Source organism: Ornithodoros turicata, chromosome 1, assembly GCF_037126465.1.
Source record: "Ornithodoros turicata isolate Travis chromosome 1, ASM3712646v1, whole genome shotgun sequence".
Taxonomy (NCBI): Eukaryota; Metazoa; Arthropoda; class Arachnida; order Ixodida; family Argasidae; genus Ornithodoros; species Ornithodoros turicata.
This window is the reverse complement of record NC_088201.1, coordinates 86180400-86202271: the sequence shown is the minus strand read 5'-3', so window position 1 is coordinate 86202271 and position 21872 is coordinate 86180400.

Below are 21872 nucleotides of genomic sequence, written 5' to 3'. Positions count from 1 at the left end.
AAATTGGGATATGCCTGACCTTTCGTCAGTGGCGTAGCGATGGGGGGGGGGGGGGGCTTTGAGCTCTTTAGCCCTCCCCCCTCGAAACCATACCTAATCGTAGTGCATCTGGGGAAGGACAAAGAACGGAAATCGGCCTTTCCCATATAAGGGAGAGAATGGCATAACACAGGCAAGCTGGTGCACGAACTCCATGACTGAAAAGCCTGAGTCTCGGCAGAGATGCAAACACACGACAAGGGGACTCAGTCGTAGACCTTGTCGTGTGTTTGCATATCTGCCCAGAGTCAGGCCTTTGAGTCATGGAGTTCCCATATGAGCTTCCCATAGATCCTCTCCCGAAACTTTTTTTTTTTCTGGCTATACGTCACTGCCTCTCATAGCTGTGGTCTCGATCGCGGAGATGAATTCCCCTGCGCCTTTGCACTGCTGAATCACCTGCCGAAATCATATCGTACGTCGGATGACAATCGATTATCACGATTCGAAGGGTCACGGGTTCGCTCCTTTCTTATCTCCTTTCGATCTTACTTTTTTTACGGGGAGGGGATGACTTGGTGGATGGTTCTGTGGCTCTTCACATCGTTGCCGGATAGTGTCTGAGACAGAGACTGTCTGACAAGACAGATGTCTGGGAAATCTCCGTTCCGGGCATTTTCCTTCTGTTATCGCCATACCGCCATACCGTGTACTGACGCTGGCAGCATACCGAGACGCCCTGACGGCGTCAGGAAAACTTCCGTGGTGCACTTTCACTCCTGGCACAGGTGAGACGTCGGCATGTCATACTGTTGCTTGCCTGGGTGCAAGTCTGACTCTAAGAACAAAGTCAAAGGCATCTCGTTTCATGAGATACCTAGGGAGGAGCGACTTCGAGTATAGTGGCTGAAAGCCATCTCTCGGCCTGACTGGTGCCCAAAAACATATTCATCGGTCTGCAGCCTCCAAGAAAGTTGCAAGACATGTCGGCTGAAAAGGGGTGCGGTTCCGAGTGTGTTTGAGGATACGTATTGCAGCCCTCCAGCTCCAGAGAACAAAACGGACGAGGACGGAGCCGCACAGACTAATGCCAATATTCCAAAGACTTTCTGCGTTTTGCAGCCGCCACCTACTGTCCATGGCGTGGAGTTTGTGCAAGAGGGGCGAGTTCTCAGCTCCCCATCGTCGCAAGGTTCCGGTCTCAATAGTGGCTGTGCAGACGTGAACGTTTTCTCGCAAAGCGGAAATGTGACACCTTCGCTAAAGGACCAAGCCGTCCAAGTCGACATTAAAGTCCGTACGTCCGCATCTGTGCTCGAACGTCGCAGGTGGTCACGTAAAGAGAGAGACTTAAAATCCCGGATCAGGAAGCTGCAGTTCCGCTTGATAGCGTTAAAACTGAACTGAAGAACTTGAAAGAGGGAAGGAATGGGGTGTCCCAATATCTAGATGTGGTAGCCGCCGCTGAGACAAAAGACGTCCGGGCAAGCTTCCTGTTGGACCAGGTCAAAAATTTCAAACGGGAAACACCATCATGGTCCGACCTGACCTTGCGCCATGCCGTTGTGCTGAAGAGTCTGTCCACGCAAGCTTACGAACATCTAAGATCCGAGGACCTCTTAAAGTTGCCGACCGGGAGCACGCTTCAGCGATACACGGGGAAAATTTGCACGGCTGCCGGACAAGTGGGATCCACACCCTTGGTTCAAAAAAGCCTGCAGTCGGAGTCCGGCGCGGTAAGTGCGCCTCAAGCGAAAGTTTGCTCCCTGGTCGTCGTCGAAATGAAAATCAAAGAGCGTTTGCAGTACTTGAAGCATCGTGACGCATTTGTTGGGGTGGTAGAACTGGGACCTGATCAAGAGCCTACCGAATCCAATGACCCGATTCTGGCCAATGCCCTCCTATGCTTTGTTTGGACTCTCGCGCCCTCTCAGAATTCCAGTAGGATATTTTCTGACAAGAAACTGCACCGGCTCTCAGCTTCATGAGCTTATTCTCTACGTTATACGAGAGGTGGAAAAGGTCGGGTTCGAGGTCGTTCGCATCGTAACGGACAACCACAAGGTCAATGTCCTTGCTATGCGCTTACTGTGCGGTGGGAACTTGTCGCACATCATCAAGCATCCAAATGACCCGGCAAGAAAATTCTTCCTAGCATTCGACCAGTGCCACCTCCTGAAGAACGTCCGGTCATAGTTCTTAGCACGTGATCTTGGAAAGGACGGGCAGATCTCCTCAGTACACGTGAAGAACCTGTACAAAATGCAGCAGGGGGGGGGGACAGTTACGGTCAAGCCCGTTCGATTCTTGACGCGGAAAATCGTATTTCCAAACAAACTTGAAAAAAATGAACGTGAAACGCGCTGTCCAGCTTCTGTACACACCGGTGTCAGCAGCCCTAAAATGTCTTCACGAACAGGCTGGCCATGCCTGTGACCTCAGCTTTGCGAATGCTGCTTCCACCATAAAATTCATGGAAATCATTCACCGCTGGTTCCTGCTCATGGACGTGAGCAACTGTACACAACATATCTACCAGAATCGGCCTGAGTGCAAAGAGTACCATCATACCGGTGATGAGCGCCTTGGCTGGCTAGAAGACGATTTACTCAGCTACCTGAACACCATGAAGAAAAAAGCACAAAAAAGCAATTCCTAAGCCAGGAGACTTATGAAGGCCTCGTATTCACCACGCTGTCGAACGTCAACTGCGTACGGTACCTTCTGGAGGAATGTTCCGTTAAGTTTGTGCTCACACGAAAAAATGTCGTCCGACCCAATCGAGTCTTTCTTCGGGTGGCTCAGGAAATCTTCTGGAAGCAATGACCAGATCGACGCGAGAACTGTTGTCTCAGGGATAGAAAAGGCTCTCGTGACAGGAACAATTTCAGTGTCTGCAAACAATAACGTCCTGCACGACGACAGCACCATCTCGGACGTTACACTCCATCATGGAGAACTCCCAGAAATCGTATCGAGTCGTTTCCCACAGCAGGCCTGTCAAGCACTCGAACGAAGTCTGTCGAACCCTCAACGACGTCTTGCTACTCCCGACGACGCAGCCTTGTCAATGGTTGGGGGGTACCTTGCGCGCTGCGTAAAGGAAAACCTCGACTGCGACCTGTGCTTTGCTATGCTCGTGAAACCACAGTCTTGTGCTCCAACTGACAGACTAATTCACCACCAAGACCGGGGCGGCCTCCTGTACCCGTCCTATAGCTTTATGCATGTCCTCTTTGGTCTGAAAGACTTCATAGAGACATTCCTCAGCTGTAGGGGTAGGAAGTTAAAATCACCACTTCAGCAAGCTGTTAACAACGCGGTGGATGTCCTCGCAGGACGCGACGAGCTTAAGTGCCCTGCTTCCGAGCATCACAGGCGTTTACTAACCATGCTGTGCACGAAGTTCTTCAGACCAGTCCTAACAAATTATGCTCTGACTGTCACGGACAAATGCGATCTGGCAAAGATCTTCCTTGCAAAGCCGATTTCGAGGAAGGCACTCAAGGTCTAACTACGGTAAGTTCCGATTTTATTCCATTGATGACACGTGATGATTCAGGACAGCACCGCCGTAAAAAAAAAAGAAGAAAAAGATAAAGAAAACCCGAAAAGGGCATCTGTGCGAACCATGGTACGCACATTACACTAAAGGTGGCACAGGAATTGATGCAGTAGTAGATGTTCCGAACACGGAGTGCACCTCACCAATCACAAGTTATAGCGGAAAACCGCAATTCTTCCACCCAAGAAAGGCACTTAAACGATGCGACCTTGCTAACTGAAAAAGGAGACCCCAGGTACAGGTAACGAGAACCTTTCAACGCGGTTTTAGTGACGTGGGGCGCGTCGAGACATCTCTGCGTATGCGCGGTGGCAGACGACGCTCGACACATTCAACACGAAACCGAAACATCATGCGCCAGCAAGCGCAGCGATATGGTCACCACAACCCCAGGTATGTGGCGCCGCCGCCGCATAGTGCGCTGAACGGCCGTTCCGCCTCAACTGGGCAGGCATTGAAGTATATAGGAGGCTATGCCTCAGTACACGTGAAGAACCTGTACAACATGCAGCAGGGGGGGGGGGGGGGGCAGTATATAGGAGGCTATGCTTGAGCGTAATCGTTCTGCCACTGTTGTGGCTGATGGGCGGTCGCTTTATGTGAAAAAAAAAAAAAAAAAAGGAATTTGCATCGGCTCGTGTGTCGCTCCAGCGTTGAGCGATGTTTTTCTTTCTGATGTGGACTGTCGACTCAGTGCGTGTCTTCCGAGCCTTGGTGTTGTGCGGGTCTGTAAATATGTGAACGACTACGTTCTCTTTCTGGAGCGGCCATCTCATCAAGTTTTGACTGTGACGTCTCAACGGCGACTGATTCTTGAGGCGTTGAGTGCTGCAGCTCACGGCCTGACCTTCACCTATGAAGAAGAGAAGGATAGGAGACTGCGTTTTTTGGACTTACAGTTGCACAGGCAAGAAGACCGCGTTTGTTGGTCTTATTCCCCCGAGGTCAAAGAAGGCCTTGTTATCTTTTGATTCGTGCCATTCAAAAATTGTCAAGAGAGGCATTGCTGTAGGATGTCTGAAGTCTGCCATCACGAGGTCTTGTACACACTCTATGTTGCGATCGTGCCTTCGTCAGGTCTCACGGCTCGTAGATGTGGGGTTTCCCGCAGCCTTGATTACAAGTGTGTGTGAGACCTTGCTAAAATCGGTTAAGGGAGAAGGAAGGGAACGGAGCGTGAACCTGGGAGAGAAGAGGGTAGGAATACCGTATGTGCATGCGATATCCCACAACCTTAAGAAGATTGGTCAGAAGCATGATGTATCCGTGGTGTTCTCGGCGCCCAATAGGCTTGGTAGACTGTGTCGGGTTGTTAACTCGCAGGCTGATGGTCCGTGTCGCGGGAAGAAGCATGCAAGGGATTTTGTTGAGTGCAGAACAGGAGTAATTTATAAGATACCGCTATCGTGTGGAAGATGCTATATTGGTCAGACGGGAAGGTGTGTGAACGATAGATTAAGAGAACATGCGCTTACGGTTCGGTCGGCCCCGTCTGGCCATTTAGCAGTGCATTGTAGCCGCTGCACGTGTGAGCCGATTTTTGATAAGACTGTTCTCTTCTTGCTGGTTGGGGGTTGCTGGCAAGGCCCTCGTAAGGTAGATTATAGAGGCTCATGCGATTGTAGAGGCCGAAGCTAACACTTGCATCAGTCAAGCGTCTATCGCCCTATCAGAAAAAGAGCTTGCGTTCCTTGAGAGGGTGTTGTAGGTGTCGCGGTTTGTTCTTTTCTTTTGTGTTGTGTTTTTCTCTGGTCATGCTATTCGCAAATAAAAGCTAGTTGTGAGTGTGCGCTTGTCCTCTTCTCGTCGTTCTTGTTCCACGTGTACTGTTTGGCTGTACGCTACCATGTTGTTTATCATGTAGGCTCTTCGCGTGGCGTAGTGTGTAACTACGTCTAACGTAGTTGGTTGTCTTCTCGTGTTAGGGTATTTAGGCCCGTTTAGCCTTTTTTTTATTCTGGCCCGTTTATCTCGATAAGCTTGTTTCAGAACTGTTCTGTGTGATGTGGCATAGTCGCGCTGCTCTATATCTACGTCTAACTGCCTACGATTAAAGGCTGTGTGCTTGACATAGTGAAGCTGGCTCTACAACCGATGACCTGTAGAGACTGTCGTTGAGATGATTGAAGTCCCCCCCTAAGCTGTCTTCCCTCTTCTTCCCTTCTTCCTAGTAGCACCTTAGTGCTCTAAGGGCACATGGGATGTGCTCACCGTTGGGATTTGACTCCTGTGGCGAAAACGATATGTCGTGATCGAGGAACTGACCAAACTGCATCACCATATGTGTCACACTTGTTGACAGCACGCTCATGTTCGTGTGCGTGATGAAGGAAATCCGCCTGGCATTCGGTAGTGGATGGCCAGACTTTGACACGCGTGGCTCGCTGATGCCTGCAAATGCAAGTTTGTTTAATAGTAAAACAAATTGAAATACATGTCTTAATGTTCACTCAAATGACAAGCATATATATTTTGTTTCACACGTATCAGCTCAATGAATAGAAATAGAGACGGACAGATATCCACTGTCCCTGTATCTTGTGTTTATTCATCATGTTTCAATTAAACCAACATGCTCTGCATCTCCTTACACGTATAGCAACATAATTGTGAGACTTTTATTCGCTAACCCTATGAACCTGTTTAGTACCACAAGTACTTATTTAGTCGTGGTGCATGAATATCCAGCCTTTATAACTGCTTAAATGTCTCTAGCCTATCGGTGTATCTGGCAAGATAGGAAGCAGATGACACTTCAGCGTTCCAAGCTGATGTCCTTGCAGATTGTACTATTTTGAAATACACAACAGCACACTGGCCGAGTATCAACTCGATGAAGGACATGTTGGCCCAATATTGGTCCGGCGTAGCGCTCTTTCAACTGTGGAATGCATATATCGCAACCTGTCAAACCTGTCTTGCAGTTGTGCGAGGCCACGATTAATTCCAGATTTTTACGCGCTTCAAAGAGGTACCAGCGAAGTCAAGTAAGGTTGACATGCTTCTACACTGCGCAAGGAATCCTGTGTTTCAAGTCCTAAAGTTGGTGACGAAGGCCCATGAGCAACACCAATTTCTCACTGTCTCTCGACATGTGAGAGCAGAAAGACGCGCTATGACAGCAGACACTGGAAGTACCGTCATCCGAAGATTATTACCCTCGCCGCTGTCTGCTTTCGTGGTTACCCCATTTCCTTGTGCTGCTTAGCTTGCGGAAGTGGAACGAAGTCGTTCTCGCCACGAAAAATCTTTGTAACATCAAGGATCGATGAGGTACTACTGAGTTAGATTACAAAAACAAAAAAAAAAAAAAAAAGACGGGGATGCTAGTTCCGACAAGGATAGGACTGTCTACTCCAATAGGCGCTATCGCAGAAAACAAGCATGAAAAGAAAAAGGATCGAAAAGAAACAGCACGGGAACAGCAAACCACAAAAAAATTCCAACAGGATTAGAGAGGAAGGAAGGATGTATGTACCTCAAGGAAGGATATATGAGGTTTGTACCTGCACTACTATTTTGCAGTGGGATGCACGGGGATTATGAAAACGTTTCCTCTGAAGTACCGAACACCTGTAGGAGTACTTAGCGAACGCTATGTTATCTGCGGAAAACTACACCTCATCTGCAATGCAACGCTCGAGCTGGACGAGCTCTGATGTGACTTTGGACGGCTTTGCACGGCTCGCTTGATTATATCACGTGCAAGCTATGGTTAGTTGGAACGACGCTGTGACCAGCCTGAATGCTCAATACTTCAGCCACAGTTACCACACGCCATGTCGTTCCCTGGCCGTTCCGTGTAGTCGGAGATCGGAACGTCCATCACCCGCTGTGAGGCAGCAGGAAAGGTGATGGTCGTGGGAAAGTTTGGGCAGACATAACCAACGGTTTGGATCTGCACCTCCTCAGCGCGTCTCCTATTTTCATCAATCGGCTTTTCCACTCTTAGAGTGAGTCCATCGACTGAACGTCAGAAGTAGTTTTTTTTTTATTCCATGTTAGTGCCGCGAAGCAACTGTGGCTATGAACGGCGTACAGACGTGGACAGATGGGGAGAGGACAGCAGGAAGGTGTGGGGTGGGTTAGTATGCGTCCTGGGCCGAGCTCATGGGGAACTGTGCCGACATTCGTCTGGAAAGTCTTCGGAAAACCAGGGAAACCTCAGACAGCACAGCCAATGGTAGGATTCGAACCCACCACCTCCCAGTCTTCAGTACGACATTGGCTACCACCAACGAACGAACGTCTTAACTCGCTCGGACATGCCGCCTGTTCAGTAGGAATGATGGGCTTCCCATCTTTATTTCGTTCGGCAGGTACATGCCGAATCTATATGTTGAAATGTGGACACATTGACATCAGAGCACAGTATACCGTTACTCGCTCGCGTGTCCCCGAAACTTCGTCGTCCTTTCCTTCCACTACGTGGATACCTTCATATACAGTCCACAGTCGCCCCGAACGCGGGCGTGTCTACACGCGAGAAAGCATATTACTTTCAAAAGGCCATTAAGCCATTCAACAACTGCCCCCGAGTTGAGCTGTGGAGAGCGCACGCACGACATGTTCAGTGCGGAGCCCACTGATCTAGCCCGCTTGCTAGTATACATGAGGCATGCCATTCCCCATGACTTTCCCTTGAGGCCTAGACTGCACTGGACAAACAAAAAAGAAAGGAGAATGGATTCTGCACAGCGCCAGAGCCCATTCTGAGTTCTGCACACGTGTGGCAGGTGTTACGTTCGCTACGGGAATGGGGTCGATTCGCCTGTCCATAAGTTGACAGGGGATCTCTCTTCGATCGAGAACGAGGAGCGAGGTTACTTATGCTCTTTGCCAACCTGCTATAACCGCAGCGTGGAATACCACGACACTCACGGAAATAAATCTTTATAGAGGGATACCGCCTCCTCTACGGGGATGTACTGTCCCACAGGGCCCGATGTGCTGGGGAGCTTCTCAACTCGTTGTATTATCGCTACAAATTGCAGCAGCTACAGTGCTTAGCGATGACAAGATGGATATAGAGTTAGAATGGCCGACTTGCGGAATGCTTTACGGCTAACGGAATTCGACAGGCAGTAGAGTGCGGAAGCTCGAAATGCCTTGAGCTTGCAGTCGGTCCAATTTTGCTTGCCCTTTGGTGTGAAGTGCAAACGCTATATTTGAGAATTTTGGTTTCATCTCAGCATGAAGGTGAATGTGAACTCCTCGAACATGGCGATAGGGATACGGAGAAAACGTACAACCCTGTTGAAGTGCCATTGCATGAACTGCACCATGCCATTGTACCACTTTCACGGTCGATCATGATATTTACGAAGGCTAGGAGCTCGACATCGAAGGAGGTCCATAAACTGCCAGAAGTATTTATGTAACCTAGTAGCGTCTAAAGTATATGAGGGTGTAGTTTATCGGGGCGTTCCTGCTGAATGACTCATGCCACCAGTTTTAAACGAACAATTCACATATAGACAAGCGGAGTCCCATCAAGATAAGAACTGATAGACTTTCCCGATTACGCTGAGTGCAGCAACACAATTTGAAACTGATTCCGTAGGACATTTGCTTTCCTTATGAACTGATGACGATTTTGATGATGAATTCTGAGGCTGGACCACACAAACAGACTGACACAACACCTCACGATGCCCAAGATCACGAAAGATTGAGATATGGTAGTCACCGAAAAGCGAGACAGCGGCACGAATGCATGGTTCGATCCTTGCCGCTTGCTTTTTGTGGCGTGTGCCATATTTCAGTCCTGCTCCCTACTCGTCTCCAGTGCAATGCCTTGCAGTCTATAGCGAAGAGAGGAACATTTATCTTCACCAGTGTAGAACAATTGAAGAAACGCCACACAACAAGCATAAACAAGCATTACACAGCAGCATCCAGATTAACACACGGAACAAGAGCTCAACGGGGATAAGCCGCTATAGCCCCGGCCCACTTAGTGTTCTGGCAAACAACAAGTTTAAGAACGAACTTTGATAATTGAAGCGAGAGCAGCTCGTCCGGGGCGGTTGCACGTATCCTCTCAACTGCTGCCACTATACTCCAGCAATACCGCTGTCACAGATGTCAAATAATTAAAAAAACATTGAAACCGAGCACTCAAGCTGCTCTGAGCGCGTAGCACGGACGTTTCGGTAGGTCCAGATTCGCAGGTAAGAAATGTTTAAATTGTTCAACTACCGCCATTTTCGTTGGGGCCAACATCCTATATCGCGCATTTATCCCAGTTTCGTTAAATGAAAAACTGTAATGTGTTTTGTTAAGTAACGGTCACGCAATATCATCACACATTGATGCGTATGCAATCTTCCATTGTCTTATAAAGCCAAATCCCGACGGTTACCGTGGTGCAGGGAGCATCCCAATGAAGACTACTGAGGGATGCTCGCGTGGTTTATATGGTGGGTAGTCCACCTGGACTACCCTAGTCCCAGAGCAAGAGGGTTAGCACACTCCTCCCTCTTCTGTGCCACCATCATCTTTCCCCTCCTTTTTTCACCCTCACCTCTTCTTCCTCCCCTGGGTGCACCGAGCCGCCACTTCAGAGCAGGCTCACCGCACCTTCCCCCAACATCCACCCTCTTATAAAACGCACCGTCAACTTACCGTCTGCGTAGTCCGCAGGGAGTAGCCGTCGAAGGCAGGAGCCGACATGTCCCCAATCAGGGTGCTCCAAATTGTTGCATGAACCATCAGATGTCCGATAAGGGGACGATGCATCACATATAATTTTGTCCGTTGTGCATGTTGGGCATTGTGCTTGGAGCGAGCGAGGTGAAAGGTGTGCTTCACGAAGCGAGCGGCGAGATCCAGTAGCACTGCGGACATCATAATATTTGCGAGTTTACGACCTGCATTTAAGGATACCATTGCATATAACTAGAAGAAAAGAAAAGCACATGCGCGCGCCGCTGCAGTGAAGGAACGATAGAGGTTTTACAGTGTAGCAGATAGCCAATCAAGTTTTATGCTTGTGGGCCATAATGATGGAATAATGGGCGATAAATGCTTCCCATGGTGCTCCATGTACAGTGCTCGCAACTTTCAACCAATCTCCCGTTACCGTCACCTCACTCCGATAAGCGCCCGACTGGCGGCGAACATCGCAGTCACAGGGCCAGACCGAGGGCCGGCGTCCTGCTTTCGGGTCCTGGGGGCACACTCCTAGATCCCCCCCGCCCGTACCGCACAACTTCTTTGGCCGTGTGTTCTGTGGGTGATCCCTAAGCATGCCCCGAAACGAAAAACGGGACAACAGAATGAATAAAAAGCGTATCATACGGCATCCATGGAACCTTTGATACATTATATTCTATTGAAAGGATAGGCTTGTACACAATACGTTAATATACGCCTTGCAAAGGCCACACTTGTGACCGGCTAACAATGCAGCAGAGCTTTACAGACGACAGGTGACTGCCATCGGTTTCTGGGACACCAAACACCGTGAACTCCCAGCCATCCGGCCGTAATTTTTGTGCTCCCTCGGCGGACGTCTGGGGAGGCAATTGCCCCTCTGCACCGCCGTAGACGCCTGCCCTGCAGACCCGTGCTCTTTCGAAGGGTGAAAGGATGTTGACCAGCTGTCGCTTGTTGTCAACACGTGTGGAAACAGAGTCGACAAACAGACTCGGCAAGGTCGTCCAGACGATTGCCCCAAATTTTGTTTTTTGTCGTGTCTGTTTCCACACGTGTTAACAACAACCGAAAGCATGTCAACATCCTACCACCCCTCGAAAGAACATGGGTCAGACCCGGTACTGATTCCGATGTTCGCCACCAGTTGGACGCTTATCAGAGCGCGGCCACGGTAACGGTAGACTGGTTGGAAGTTGCAAGCACTGTACAGATTTCCTGTCATCTTGCTTAAAAATGCGTTCAGAGATGATTAACATTAGCCGTTCGTTTCAGCTATTATTAGTTTTGTTGCCGGCCGTTCTGTGACGACTCGCCTGATCCAGTCACTGCAGCAACACATGCATGCTCGCAAGAAGATCCATAACACATTGTCCAGTCTGTTGATCATATTTAGGAGGTCCTTGCAAGTATGCCGATGGCAATATTCCCTGCGACAGCGCATGCTGAAGAAATATATAACATTATTACGCCTGCGCGTTCTGCCAGACGACTTCAGTTTGGAAAGTCGAGTTTCACTCTTAGCGTTATAGGCCAACGCTGTTGATTATGAGAACGGAAAAGAAGTGTGCGTAGTAGCTTTCACTCAGCAGTCAGAAAAACTGGTCAAGCCCGGAGTGTCAAGAGGTAGAGAAGGAGGCTACTGTCATTTGCAGACTTAGATATAAAGCCGCCATGGAAACAATCAGTCAAGGGTTGTCATAAAAAAGTGAAATGAAGAAAATAAACCATGCGAATGCATGTCAGTTTCCACTAACACGTAATTGAAAGTGATAATTATCAGCAAGGGACGGCATCGCGGCGTCATGGAGTGCAGAACGAGTTCCGGCGACTACCTGAGCCTGCCTGAAGGGGCGCCAAACAGACACATTTCTTGCAGGAAGAAGCCGCTCTAGGACGACGGAACAGACATAGAAAATCAAGATTAGAGGTGAGGAGTGGGGCCTCCCCCCCTCCCCCTGCGCCTCCCAAGTTTCGCAATTGTCCTCCCGGAGGCGAAAAGTAGACGCCGGCCCTGTGCAAAACGCTAAAAGTGCACATGAGAACGCTGGCACCAACTGCTCTATACGATATCACCTCCACAATACAAGTACCGCATCCTCCGGACGGAGACGGCCTTTCGCGTTTGCTGACTTGTAGAAGGTCCTACCTGGGACAGACTATACGTAGCCACTACATGTAGCTACTGCTATAAAGAAACTCTCTACAAATGGTTTTGCACGGCCTACATAGGTACAGTCCTTTCATCAATATGTTTCACATTCATCATGCAGGAAAAGATACATCTATTTTCTGGTAGGCGCATAAACGGCATCTCTTACCCGAATGAGCATCGTGATCTGGCCGCTTCTTCGAAGGCCCTAGCTTCGTTAGCGATCTTCATCGAGAGTAGAGTTGGTTCTCGTGTTTGCTGCGGTTCGAATGCGCCATCAGAAACCTTGCCCGCTATAGATTGTGGAAAATGAGCATTTAGGCACAGTTTCCATAAAGAATGGAGTGAATTTGCAATTATCTGTTTCACTATAAATGCCAAACAGCTGAGACAAGGTTTAGAAACGGAACAGCACTTCCATCTGTACGGCTCTGAGTTCTACGTGGTACCGCTATTCAGTCACTGTCACGCCGGCTTTTCACTCATTACCTGATCGCTTCGTCTGTTACGGATACTCAATAGAGACTTTTACTACTGCATACGCAAGTATACAGGGTGTTCCACGAGATGATGCCACTCACTCAATTCCAAAAAATTGGTTTTATTAAGAAAGTTGTGAAACTACGTGGGCTACACTCAAACAGACTTTTGCCACAGATTGAGTCCGTTTGAATTCGTGTCACGCATTAACTAAGCTAATTTTTACAATTAAACTCTAAAAATGAAAGGGCAAAGGCAGCATTTTTCTTCCTGAATTCGGAAGCCTATGAAATCAAAATCACGTGTTTTTTCACGAGATTTCTACAAAAATTTGACAGCCGAATATCAGTCGCAAGGCGAGGCATGCCAGGTGGAATTTGCGTTTGCAGAACTCTTGACATCGCCTTTATGGAGGGGAACTGGAAAGGAGTGAAGCAGATTTATTCCGATCGAGGGCCTTCTCGCGTATTCCTCATTATCAGGGGCTGGCGGCTGATGCAGACATGTTGATAAAGGCGAAAGGTGTGATTAAGGCGTGGTCTCATTTATTCTTGCACAGGAGGGAGACGATTTGGACGCAGCCAACAGTTCCGCCAACGTAAATAATGAGTTTTAGTATTACGTATGATGTCGCCTTTGCGTACGTAAGAGATAGCGTGGTGGTTCTGTGCAATGCGCAAAGCGCTGCTTGTGTCTTGCGCAGAACCACCAACGCTATCCCTTACATACGCAAAGGCGATAGCGCTTCGCCCAGCGATTGATTTTCGGCCGTGGAATTTTTGTCGAAATCTTGCGGAAAACCCCGTTATTTTGTTTGGAATAGTGTGGTATTCGCTGCGAGATCGACCTATAGGAGGCGACACTGCCACCATTCTAGTGTGGATAACACGTTGGCCAATGTCTGGAGTTGATGGTTTTTTTCCGTAATTCTTGCGTATATTCACCGGAAGATCAATTGTGCCGCGATGGTACGATACTGTTCGGTTCCCCAATGCTCCACCTACTGCCCTGAACGCGGAATAAACGTGTAAAAGCAGACGATGCGTCCACACTGTGGTAGTTCTCTGTTCTCCGCAGCGCGCCGACACCGTTCGATCTCGGCGAGAATAGCCATAGGCCTCCGCATTCAGGAAGAAAAATACTGCCTTTGCTGGGCAATTTTTCAAGTTTAATTATGCAAATTAGCTTCAAAGTGCGTGACGAATGCAAACCTCAATCTGTAGGCAAAAGTCTGCATGATGTGTATTCCAAGTAGTTATAATTTTTTAAGTAAAACTATTTTTAGGAATTGAGTGACATCCGCTCGCGGAACACCCTGTATAGGAAAACCCGTTGCGTGCAAGGTAGAGATCAATTCAATTCAATTTTTATTGCTGTGGTACCCATGAACAACCGTAGTCTGAATAATGGTGAACCGCACTAAACGTACCATACCATCAAGATGAGAAATTAACAACATCAACCAAGCATCAGTGGAAGCCCGTGACTACGATAATGTTACAATCTTCATTGCTGGTGAGAAATCTACACAAATATTGATATAATGTTGCCGACGAACATGATTAAAGTTTGTCATGACACGTGCTAAAGGACTCTGATCACAACACAATCCAACATGAAAAACAACGCACTGTGTTAAATAATAAAATGAAGAGTTCAACAAAATGAAGTCATGGTATAGGCGAAGAGAAGACAGCGTATTAAGTCTACGTGTTTTAAGTAAATGACAATAGTCGTAATACGTCGCGATGCCAATGTGCCTCTCGTAAAACATTCTGTTAAAACGCTGCTGAACTCTTCCAAGTATTTGTGGCGTCTATCCAATTCCAACAATTAGAAATTCCAAATGAGGTAGAAGTAGAGATTTGTACAAGGAAGCGTACTTGAGGGGTTGCTGGCGCTGCGGATGCGCCGTACGCAACGCTGATTTTTCCGCCCACCTTACGCACACAATTTTTTGAATTTTGTGTGCGTATGGTGGGCTGCTTGTGTACCTCCCTCGAGGCAACGCGAGACCTTGCTCGCGTTTTGTCGGCCAGGTCCTCCTGACATTGATCCAGGACGCATACTAACCCCTGTCCCCTACTCCTTCCTGCTGTCCTCTCTCCATTTGTCCACGTCTGTACGGCGCTCATGGCGCAACTTGACAACAGGAGAGAAAGAGGCACGAGGACGACGGTGACACCAGCGCCGTCCTTGTGCTTTTTTACTTTTTGTCCTGTTCTTACGTTGCACTCTTTATATCGTGTGTGCTAGTTACCTACTGCCCAACTTTGTCGTTTGAGTTCTTCTATGCACACGTAACGTACACACCAGCGACATAGCCGAGCGGGTTAAAGGAGCTGTCTAAGACCGAGAGAAAAAAAAGTTTTTGATCGTGATGGATGTCCGATCACTAAATAACGTTTTCACGCAAGAATATGAGCTAGCAGAAAAATATCGCGCACAGCAGTCGATTGATTCTCACGAGTGCGGAGAGCTCTCTCCTACTCTTGTGGAAGACATGTGAGAAATGACGGGCATCTCCGTCAGGATGTGACGTTGTACGTTGTGTCCACGCCTAGGGCTCGCAAATGACCTCGGCTGCGATCTGACACCGACAAAGTTCTGTCAAGGTGACGCGGGCGCCTTTCGCGCGCGTTGTTCTGCCGAGAGACGCATGCGTATCAGGAACGGCTGCTCTTTTTTTCTTTTTTACAGAACATGGCGTCGGAAACATTAGTCGTCTGACCACTCTGCCGCCAGTGAACTTTCTTCGATTCTTTTCGGTTGCACGGCAAGGATACGCAGTGCAAAGAAATCGGGAACTCGGGTGTGAACTGAGGTCAGCACTCCTTCAAAAGCGAATGAGAACGTGCAGGTGCAATGGGAGTGGAAGTTGCAATCGTTGAACTAGTTCAATAAGTTGCACAGAGAAAGAACGCACTTTGTTTGCCTTGTTTTCCAGGAACCAATACGAGTAGAGCTGCGTCATGTTGCACCGCTTCTCGAACAGCGCGAACCGCCACCCTGCGTATCGCCTCATGTGAGACGCTGGCACTCTTCCTTAGTTGGAGACGCATATAATAAACAAAAACAATGACTATAAGACGCACGATCGCAATACCATTATGAGCGCAATGTTTTATTGTTCGTTTGCACCTCTGTTTCATGCCTCAAACCAACAGAACATAGTGAAACGCTGTCAACAAGGAGCATGCCACGTCCGAAGCAGACGAATTTTCCGTAACTAATGACAGCACGTTTAACATTTGATGTCACAGCCAATGGGGAGTGGCTTGTGGTTCGAGCGCGCGAGCCTCCCACCACGGGAGCGATTTTATAAATTGAATTGCGCTCAAAACATTGTTCACCCGAAATACTTTACGGGAATGATTTTTACACACTGCCTGACAAATTAAAAACGGTTTTCAGCCATTCAAATCTCATTTCCATGCTCCTTTAAAGCGTCCTTCTCGTTGGTGGTAGCCAAGGCCGTGCTGAAGACTGGGAGGAGGTGGGTTCAAATCCTATAACCGACTGTGCTGTCTGAGGCTTTCCCTGTGTTTCGCGAGTCTTTCCAGACGAATGTCTCCACAGTTAGCCTTGAAATCGGCCCAGGACGCATACTAATAGCCCCCCCCCCCCCCCTGTCTCCCACTCCTTTCTGCTGTCCTTTCTCCCATCTGTCCACATCTGTACGCCGCTCATAGCCACAGTTGCTTCGGGGCGCTAACACGGAATAAAACAAACACGTAACGTACACAATTACCGAAAACGCAGTAGTAAGACTCTAATAGCAGAAATAGCAAATCAGCCGCTTGAGAACGACGCATCAGAGCCGGCCTTTGTGGAAGTACGTAGAGAGGCCAGGTGGCCATGAACCACTAAAAAACAATCAATTTGCGCTGTTTTTGCCCCATCGGGAGGATGGACTTGGCGAATGATTGTATGGTACGGTATGGCGGCATCTCGAAGATCACCCACCAGGACGTTGGCTGAAGGGGACTCACACTGTCAAGCATAAGCCACACTGGTGAGCTTAAATGTCACTAAACCTGATAAGGGCCAGCGGATACTTTTCGCCTCCAGGGCGACAAGTGGGAAATTTGCCCCCCCCTTCCCTCTGTAATCTTGATTTTCTGTATCTCTTCTGTCGTCCTGAAGCGGCTTATTCCTGCAGCTTCTTGATGCCTCTTCACGTGGACTCAAGGGGCAGGGGCTATTACCCCCTGACCGCGAAGACGACGGCACTGGACTTCATTAATCTCCCCTAGCGTTACGAGGCTTGCTAAATTTCTTCCACGCGGCTCCGAGTAATCTATGTTCCACCATCTTCTCACGGAACCCTTACGCACTCGATAAAAATTAGTACATCATACACACGATCTGTGATATTGTTCAACAAGGAGACATGTGCTACGTTTATACATGCCCATGGAAACGGTTTTGCAAAATATCATTGAGGCCCACCAGTTTTGCGCCGGCGATTCTTGCTGCCCCGGTCCTCCCTTGAATTTCTCAGCAATGAACAGTTTTCGAAACTCCTACGAACAAATCCTGGCGAACAAAGAATATTGTGAACCCCCCAAAACGATACAGATGGCTAGTTTTAGGCACGAATAAGGTTTAGTTTCGTAAGCCTTCTGAAAGGCCAAACAATGTCACTCAGCTCCGACACAGTCTGTGCACATTTGCTATGTAATAGAACCTGGTGAATATTGCTTTCATTTCTACCATTGATATTATGACCGTCGGCGAATAAAATAGAGGGTCTCCTGACATGTAACTGTCATGTTGTTTCGGATGACGCATGTCCAGGATGCGCTTTCGGCTTCAGGATGATGCTCTTTGCAGTACTGGCAAATATGCTGGAAAGGGACCTTGGTCACCCGGTCATAGTGCACGGCTGCAGTCCTACGGGACAGGTACGATCGGGCATGCCTGACACGAGCAGACACGAGCATGCGCGAGCAGACAGAGCTGGTTGCCGGAATCAAGAAACCCAGACCTCTACCCATTAAGAACCCGATGAATGTGTCAAAGGGAAACTTTCCTGAGAGCCAGCAAGATCTACTGTATCTACAGTGTCAAAGATTAAGGGAAGTGGCTAGGAGCTCCTGTAGACAAATCGGGCACCGTGCAAGGCAACCGGAGTGCAGGTCCTAGGAGAAGGCACAACTGACATGGTTCAATGAGATGAGAGCTAGACGAGCCATCGTCTGCGATGCCGTGCTCACAGAAAAAGCGATAGTAGAACGCTCCTCGATAAGCTATTCGGCTGTCGAAATCGACCAGACATGCTCTAAGAACGTATCTCTGGTTATTTGAGCAATAAAGAAACATATGCGAATTCGTTTTGCGTTGGCCATCCGATAACATCACTGGAAAAACTATTTGATTTAAACATGTCGGGTACCAACTATAATTTTAAATCGGTCACTTATTACCGTCTTATGAAACTAATGCATAATTTTTCTTTAAATACGGATCTTTTTATCCTTTTTTACAATAGTGCTTAAGTACTTCGATGCCCTCTAAAGCCGGAACATCACCACATAGCACGCTCCTAGCCAACCATGATGATGACAATAGAGAGCATAGCAGAGAAAAATGTTGATATTGTCACTGTTCAAATGCAACGTAGACGCCGCTGAGAGTGCTGCCCAACCATGTCCTCTGAGATATTGTTCTTTCTCCTGATTTGTTGAAAACGTGAGGCTGCACCTTTTTTATGACACATGGTATTGATAGTAATGGTCACAGAAAGGCGTACGCCTCGTTCTCTCTTCAAATCCAGTGTGATACCGGCATCATGTTGTGCAGTGCTTCCGCTTGGGCTTATTCTGTGGTGATGTTGTGGTATACAGTGCCTAATGAACCGTCCAGAATATATGATACACTCTTCGCTGTCACTGTTAAGCAGGCGATACAGCAAAAAATTGAGACTCGCACGATACCAGGGATTCCTGAACAGTGGATACCCCATTGTGGCGAAACGGCCAATGCGCAACCTTGGCTTTTACTGTCAGGATAGCACCAGACGTCATATGTGGCCGTGATTCGCCGAAAAGATCATGCGTGACATTGAATATCACAAAATGTTTTATGTAAAACAAAACCCTGAGTGACCTTTTTCGTTGCAGACAGTAAACAACAACTGCGACCGCCCTCATCTGTAGCACTTATTTTGACTTGTCTGCACATCGCAGGAGAAGGTCCCCAGGCAGCACACAATATTGGGCCCATAATGGCTGGGTGTTGGCTATACGGGTCCAATACGGGACCCATATTGCCAAGTTTGAGCCAGCAGTGGGGAAAATGTCGCCAATATGGGCCCCATATTGCCAAGTTTGAACCAATATGGGAAAATGTTGACAATGTGTGCCCCATATTGACCGTATGCACCCCATATTGACTGAAGATGGGACGCACCCATCTTGGTGCTTGCACCAAATGCCCAAGCAGCACGGCAAGATTGGACGTTGAAGCGTGTGAAATGCCCAACTGAATACTGTATAAGTGGTTTTTTTCGCGTTTTTCGCGTGTGGCCCTGAAATCGCGAATTTAAGTTCCCGCGAACATGACGGCCGGTATGGCGCTCAAAATGAAGAGAATTTGCATGCGGAAAAAAAGTAACAACAAACGTAGTGAATAAGAACGTATTTATTACAATATGAAGAGTAGCTAGTATGTACATCAAATCGCACTGTCAAATTATTGTTCAAGTTTGTACAAGGGGGTAAATTCCTACTTTTTCGAATCCGGAGCGCATCAGAGCTGGGCGCTGCTTGAGCGAAGTGTGCACTTCCATGAGCCACGAAGCGTGCAGCGGCTTCAGGACACTAGCTCGTAAGTCCAGCTTGGTTGGGTGCGAGCTCGGACCCCCCCCCCCCCCCCCCCCCCCCCATCGATGCTTGGACGATGCTCGCGTACCAGCGCACAAAACAGTCCTTTAGTGCCTTTTTGAAGACGCTGTTGAACACTAGATCATTCGTCTGGAGCTCACCCGTGCAGCTTGCTGGAACGAAGACATACTGCACGTTGTTCTCTAGAAGCTTCCGCAGTAGAGTTTTTGTGCGGTGAGCGGCGAACACGTCAAAAATGCAAAGTGCACTTTGTCCGGCGTTTCCCATTTTCTCTCTGCACTTTTTCACATGCGGCACGATCACAGTATCCACGAAACGGAGAATTGTCTCTTCGTTACTCCAATGGTTGTCACTATGGCACACGTCCCAGCCACTTGGAAAGTCGCATTTGGGGTGGCACCTGTCTGTCTTTCCGGGATAGATGACTTGAGGGGGCAGAAGTTCTCCTGAGAGCGTCGTCGACACCACGACTGTGATCTCTCGCTTGTCTTCGAGACCAACCACATCCACTTGCTTCACGCCGCTAGACTCCATTGTCCACTGTCCCACCGGGACTAGCTTAACGCCGGTCTGGTCCCAGTTGATCACGAGCTCATGCGGAACGTTAAAATCACGCCTTTTCCGTGTGATCTCTTCCAAAAAGCTTGCCTTCACTTTGTCAAAATCTTCTGGAACTTTGCGTGCCGCTCGCGTTGCTTTCCGCCTTACAAATCCCATACGTTGAAGGAAGGATTTCGCCCAGCTCCTTTCGAGCACCAACGATCCTCCGCATTCCTCTAAGAGATAGGGTGCTCTGGCTTGAATAATGCCGGTCGCTGCTGCAATGCAGATTGAACTGTTCACAATCCCACCCATTCTTCTAAGCTCAGTGATGTACGTCTGGACATCCTTATGCAACTCGCCGAGTAGTAGTTTTGCGCCCCGCCGCTTCTTGGGGAGCGAAGATGGCTCTTGCGTAGTGTGATCGCTCTGTGCCAGTGATTCCAGGTACGATCTTTTCATGCCGCGTACAGTGCTTTCATTGATGGACCTTCCCAGCTGCGCCGAAAGCTTTGCAACTGCTGATCTGTTTCCATTCTCTGCGGCGTGCTTGCCAATTGCGTAGCGCTGTTCGGCATTGTAGCCAGCGTAAGAACCCCGGCGCTGCTTGCTCTTACTTGGTTGGCTTGTTGCTTCTGTCACGAGATGGTTAGCAGCTTCAAATGCTTCCTTCTCAGCAGCGGTCCGGCACGTCGTGAGGTCTGGTAGTCCACATGCATGCAAGCAGTCCGATGGTGCACGTGGTTGGAAGTACCTTAGTAGGGACATCCTGACTGAGCTGTCCGACGATTAAGTGAGTAATGGTGGTCTAGTGCCATATACAAAGCAAGCCAGAACCTATAGTCTCGCAACGATGCCGAGAAGGATTAACCGTTCGAGGCTATTTAGAGACTTTTTGGCTAGAGTCCTTGTAGAGAGATTAGCGTTCAACCTAGGAGATCCTCCTTCGTGCGTTGAACCCCAATAGCTTGTACGCGGTGTACGAGACGAGGAGCTGATCTGGGTCACCACCGAAGCTCTGCATTGTCAAATTCGTTGCCTTGAACGACTATCGCGAATTTAAGTGCCCGCGAAACACTTTCTGGGTTAGTGCCCATGCAAAACGCGAAAATATTTTCCACGCGAAAAAAAACCACTTATACAGTACGTCGTTACATCCAACACCTTCCCGCAGATGATACACATTGTTCCAGTCAACATATCTGGCAATCCCACTGTAGCATGCACACGGCAACTCAACTGGCACACTTGCTGCAAACAGCCGCCATCTTGCTTCGCGATGCCAATCGGTCGAACCGACTCAGAGGTAGTCTGAGCGAAATCACGCGTCCTACGACTAATGCGCATGCGCGACACTCGGGTCGGACGTTTCATTCGCGCGAAAATGTCGTTGGTTTCTCTAATGTCAACGGAAGCGGCAGGTCAAGTAAACAACACAATGTTTGTAGGAAGGGATGTCCGTTCTGCAACTCTAGGTGCTTTCAAGTTACTACAGAGCAGTGTTGCGGATTTGGCCGCTCAAATCGGATTTAAATCAAATCCGCATTTTTTCTGAAGGTAGTAAATCAAATCCAAATCAAGTCCGTATTTAATTTTGACATGTTAGATCAAATGCTTTTAAATCCGGATTTGTTTTTCCGGACCTAAATCA